Source organism: Lepus europaeus, chromosome 9, assembly GCF_033115175.1.
Source record: "Lepus europaeus isolate LE1 chromosome 9, mLepTim1.pri, whole genome shotgun sequence".
NCBI classification, from domain to species: Eukaryota; Metazoa; Chordata; class Mammalia; order Lagomorpha; family Leporidae; genus Lepus; species Lepus europaeus.
In genome coordinates, this window is record NC_084835.1 from 97,576,646 (window position 1) to 97,582,421 (window position 5,776).

The following is a 5,776-nucleotide window of genomic DNA, read 5'->3' on the forward strand; positions in this document are numbered from 1 at the left end:
AGTGCCAGCCCCAACTCTGTCTTTCAAATAAATAAAATAAATCTTAAAAAAAAAACAAAACAAACAGTACTTGGGATGGATGCCTGCATTCCCTATCAGAGTGCCGGGGATTGAGTCCTGCCTCTGCTTTTTTTTTTTTTTTTAAGATTTGTTTATTTATTTGAAAGGCAGAGTTATAGAGGGGCAGAGGCAGAGAGAGAGAGAGAGAAATTCTCCATCTGCTGGTTCACTCCCCAGATGGTGGCAACAGCCGGATCTGTGCCAATCCAAAGCCAGGAACCAGGAGCTTCTTCCTGGTCTCTCATGTGGGTGCAGGGGTCCAAGGACTTGGGCCATCTTCCACTGCTTTCCCAGGCCATAGCAGAGAGATGGATAGCAAGTGGAGCAGCTGGGACTTGAACTAGTGCCCATATGGGATGCTGGCACTGCAGGTGGCAGCATTCCCCGCTATGCCACAGCACTGGCCCCCTGCCTCTGCTTTTGATCCAGCTTCCTGCTAAGGTGGCTGGGAGGCAGCAGATGATGGCTAAAGTACTTGGGTCCATGTGGAAGATCCAGATTGAGTCCCAGCTCCTGGCATCAGCCTTGCTCAGCTCCAGTTGTTGCAGGCATTGAGCAGTGAACCAGTGGGGATCTCTCTCTCTCTCTCTCTCTCTCTCTCTCTGGCTCTGTCTCTATCTCTCTGGTTTTCAAATAGATGAAAATAAATAAAAATAAATTTTAAAAAGTGGATCATATTGGATAAGATTTAATTTTTCTTTTCAGAGAGCTTTGGGAATGCCCAGAGCATATAAAAACGTGCTTAATAGGATCATGGCTGTCATTTGGTCACTGTCGCTGGCCTGCTGTCCCCTTCTGTGGAGGAGATGGAGGCAGGGTCCTTGCCGGTGGAGCTGCAGTGCTTGGCTGGGACTCTCAGTGCTGTGCTGGCGATGGTGCTCTCCTGGTAGGTGCCATCTTTGGGCCTGCCCAGGGTCTCCGAGTTCTGGGCTGAGCTCATCAGTGGTCCTTTGGCTTCTGCATGTAAGACTAGTTGGAGGAGAGTATTCTCCTGGTGAATTAAAATAACACCCTGAGCTAAACCACTCTGGGTATTGTTTTGCGGGGGAAGAGGAAGATGTGAGTGAAGTGTGACCGCCATTCCCTGAGTCTTATCCCTTAGGTCAATCGATAAAGTGGCCACTTACCCTGCACTGCCTGTCCTCAGAGAAAGGTGACAGGCCTGACTGGTTCCTCAGATGAATTCCTTCAAGCCATCCTGAACTGATTTAAACCTAATGTTTCACCCGCTCCTTGCCTGTGTATGGAGGAGAAAATTCAACCATGCATGAACCACATGAATGAAGTTGCTTGAAAATGCCTTTCTCCAAAAAGAATTTTAATTACTTTATATATTTCACATTCCAAATGGTGTGTACATGTTTGGGATTAACATGTAGTAATTATCCATCTTCATGGGGTATGGTGTGATATTGCAAGACACTTACTGGGCGTACACTGATCCAATCACAGTAATTTGCGTTTCCATTTCCCTATCACTTCTGTATGTTTGAAGACTTTGAGCGCCCTCCCTCTCGTTCTTCACAGCGTAGAGAATGGGCTGTCGTGACCTGCAGTCACCCCACTGTGCTGTGGGACCCTGGGACCCGCTCTGTCTACCCCGCTGTGTTGGGGTGCTCATTAGCCACCCTCACTCCAGCCCCGCGCGTTTCCAGTGTCTACCAAGGAGAATCACTCACTTCTGTTAGGTGTCTTCTGAGTGGGAGAATCCAAGGAACTGGAGCTCGTGATCTGCAAGGGGACAAAACATAAAACGTAAAGAGACCCCAGCAAACCTCCCCAGGGCCGCCCCGGCACGCAGGGGTGCTGAGGTCACACTGCAGACGGAGGTGTGCCTGTGGGCTCAACCACCTGCCTCCGTCCCCTCTCACCTGACGCTTCCCAAGCTGCATTCCTGGGGCATTCTGGTTCCCGCTGAGTTCTTTGTGGGATAAAAGTTCTGTGATCAAATCAACCTAGCAACAGCTGAAGCCTCTGTCGCCTTGTTGGTGTTGTACAACACACTGCATTTATGGAGTCACTCAGCAAACATTCTATGAGCTCATTCTAGGTGCCAGGCTTTCTGCTGGGCTCCCGGAGGAAGAGCGAACCCAGTCCCTGCTTTCACAGAGCTTATGCTCTGACAGTGAGACGGATGTGAGTCTAGGAGCCCAGCAAATAATGTCTAATGATGGAAGCAAGGCCATTTCTACAAAGGAAGGGGACACGCTTGTAGGACACCTAGGTCAGGGGGCCCGGGGAAAGCTGCTCTGAGGACAGGACCCAGATGAGCAGCTGAGCCCCGAGGAGACTAAGTCAAAGGCCAGGGCAGGAGGCTTTAGAATGCCCAACAGAGCCACACTGTAATTAGAATTTCTCCAGATGGGGCCGGCGCTGTGGCATAGTGGTAAAGCTGCCGCCTGGAGTGCTGGCATCCCATATGGGCGCCGATTCGAGTCCCGGCTGCTCCACTTCCAATCCAGCTCTCTGCTATGGCCTGCAAAAGCAGTAGAAGATGGCCCAAGTCCTTGGGCCCCTGCACCCACATGGGAGACCCTGAGGAAGCTCCTGGCTCCTGGCTTCAGATCAGCGCAGCTCTGGCCATTGCCACCATCTGGGGAGCAAATCAGGGGATGGAAGACCTCTCTCTCTCTCTCTCTCTCTCTGCCTCTCTTCCTCTCTCTGTATAACTCTGACTTTCAAATAAAAAATAAATCTTAAAAATAAAAAATAAAATAAATAAGAATTTATCCAGCAAACACATCACAAACAGTAAAAAGAAATAGTTGAAAATAATTTTCATACAGGTTGAGTATCCTCAGTGCAAAAATCCCAAAGCGGAAATGGTCCCAAATCCCAGACTTCCTGAGTACCAGCACAATGCCACAACTGGGAAATTCTACACCAGGAAGCTTTGTTTCATGCACAGAATTATTAAAAACATCATACGATGTTACCTTCAGGATATGTGAATAAGGTGTACGTGAAACAAGCTCATTTTGTGTTTAAACTTGGGTCCCATCCCCAAGATATCTCATTAGGTATTTGCAGATATTCCAAAACCCGTACCCCCTAAAAAATCTGAAATCTAAAATACTTCTGGTTGCAGGCATTTTGGACAGGGGATACTCAACTGGAAATATATTTTGCCTAACTTGGTATATCCAGAAGAGTCTATTTCCATATGTAGTCAACATAAAAATGGTGAATGTGATATTTCCTATTTTTGGTGCCATTGCTGTTAGTCTTCAAAGTCTGGTGTGCATTCCATGCCCACAGCAGGTCTAAGTTTAGACTCACCATGTTTCACATGCTCAATAGCACAGGTAGATTGAGGGGAGGGCAGATGGACGTAGAACTGACAGCAAGGCCAGTATGGCAGGAAGACAGGGAAGGAAGGGTGTGGGTGGTGAGATGGGTGCTGCCTTCCCTGTGGGCTGGCCCTGGAGGGGCTTCTAGGCACCCATATGGGATGCCAGCGTAATAGCCAGCAGCTTTACCCACTACACCACAGCGCCAGCCCCGACGTGTTTATTTTTACCTTTATAAAGTGGCTACAAGGAAATGGGAAGTTACCTATGTGGTGCTATGGACTGCATTGTGACCTCCAACATATACTGAAGCCCCCATCCCTGATGTGATGCTCTGGGCACCCCTGGATATCCACAGGGGGCTGCTCCCAAGACCACTGCCCCATACCAAAATCCATGGATACTCCAGTCCCAGCTATACAATGGCATAGTGTTGGAATGTAATCTTTGCATATCCTTCCACAGACTAAATCATTTCCAAATTACTTATAATACCCAATATAATGTAAATGTTATCAAAGTAGCGGTTATACAGCATTCTCTAGGGAATAATGACAAGAAAACCTCTGCACATGTTCAAGTAAGTTTGATACAAGGTTGGTTAAGTCACAGCTGTGGAACCCACAGATGCAGCCCATGGATGTGGAGGGCTGACTGTGCTTGGAGAGGCCTCTGGGGGTCGTCAAGTTTCTGTGAAGTCATGGGTGCAGGGCCTTGGGGTGGAATTATTGCTGTCACTGGAAGAGATGCGAGAGCTTTCTCTCTGCCGTGCGAGGACGCTGTGAGAAGGCAGCCATCTAGAAGCCCGAGAGAGGGTCCTTACTAGAACCCGGCCATGCTGGCACACACAGCTTGGACCTCTAGCCTCAGATAAATGTGTGCGCTCTATGGAGTGTTGTTATGGCAGCCCCAGGTGACTGAGACCTGGGCTCGTAGTATATTTCTGTTGGACAGCACTGGAGTAGACACTGGAAAACCACTCCATATCAGACTTTTGGTGCTTTTAACCATCTGCATTGTGTCTGTGAAGGATGCCTTCCAGAATATTCTCTGGGGAGCTCTGCCCACTGTCCCCCCCCCCCCCAGCGGCTGCTCAGTAAGCATCTGGAGATTAAGCCACTTTCCTAGCTGCAAGCAAGACAAACAATTCCTGGATGATTTATGCAAGAGATAAATCCTTAAAAAAGATATTGAGTCGCAGTGTTGTTTGGCAGGGCAGAGCGTGTAATGTCCCTGACCTGAGCAAGCATCCTGCTCTACATAAGAACGAGAGTTTAGGAGGGCAACTTCCCTGTATGATCTGGGCGGAGCTGGAGTGAGGCTTGTGCCTCACAGAACAAGGGGCAAGTTTTGTACTGTTACAAATTGTAGAGCTGGGGTTGGAACTTAGGTTACAACATTCTTTTAATATTCTTTAGAACTAGCCCCTCAGGCATCTTAGGCATCTGGGCTTGTTCACCTTATCAGAAAGCCTGGTGATAACATATAATCTTTATGGCTAGAGAGAGGCGCCAGTGAGGGCAACGGTTCCCTCCGAGCGACAGTGAGACTCAAGATGGCATCTCTGAGGTTTGCTGTCCCACAGTCGGAAACTCTGTCGGGCTTGGAGGAGACACTAAGGCAGGTAGCAATGCCCCCACCTCACTGTAGAAAGGTCTGGTGGAGAAGCAGAGCTGGCTGCCCACTGGCGTGTGCTTCTAGCCTCACTGGCTTCCAGTTCAGAGTTGACCACTGTGCTTAAATTGGGAACTCTAGCTGCAAGAGAGGCTGGGGAGGCAAGTGGTGGCTTTTCCGCTTCTATAGTGGGAAGCAGGCTCTTAACACAAGAGGAGGATTCACTTCCCCAGCTGGGAAGGGTCTTTAAAAGGATGAGAGTCCTTTGCCAGGGCAGCCCGAGACTTTGTAACATTTTGACTGCATCACAAGGCAAGTTTCCACCGAGACCCCTAAGCCAGGAGTTCCTCCATCCAGGAGCCTCCTCCAATTTCCTGGTTCTTCCAGGAAATCAAGCACAACAGTTGATGCACACCTTATTCTGTGATCCTAACCTCTTTATGTCCTCTCAAAGTTCTCAGGTGATATTTTAATACGGAGACAACACAGGAGGGCGCTCTAACCAACCAGCAATACCGGGCAGTTGGATTCTACCTTCCTCCCCCTGAAAAGTGGGTCTTTATTTTGTTAAACCTGCTTCGAATTTCTTCTCTGCGCAGGGCTGCTGACTGTCCTGGACTACTTAGGTCCCTTAGGGAGCCTCCTGTCTGACAAAGTGGTGTTCCAGGAACCTTGGCTGCTTGCACTTCAGGGCTGGAAAGGCGATTATGGTCCCAGGCTATCCCCTGCCCTGCCACTAAGAAGGTGGAGACAAGGTTGCTCGCGGCTTCCATTCCCAGGTCAGCTGACCAAGGCAAACCTAGAGCAGAGCC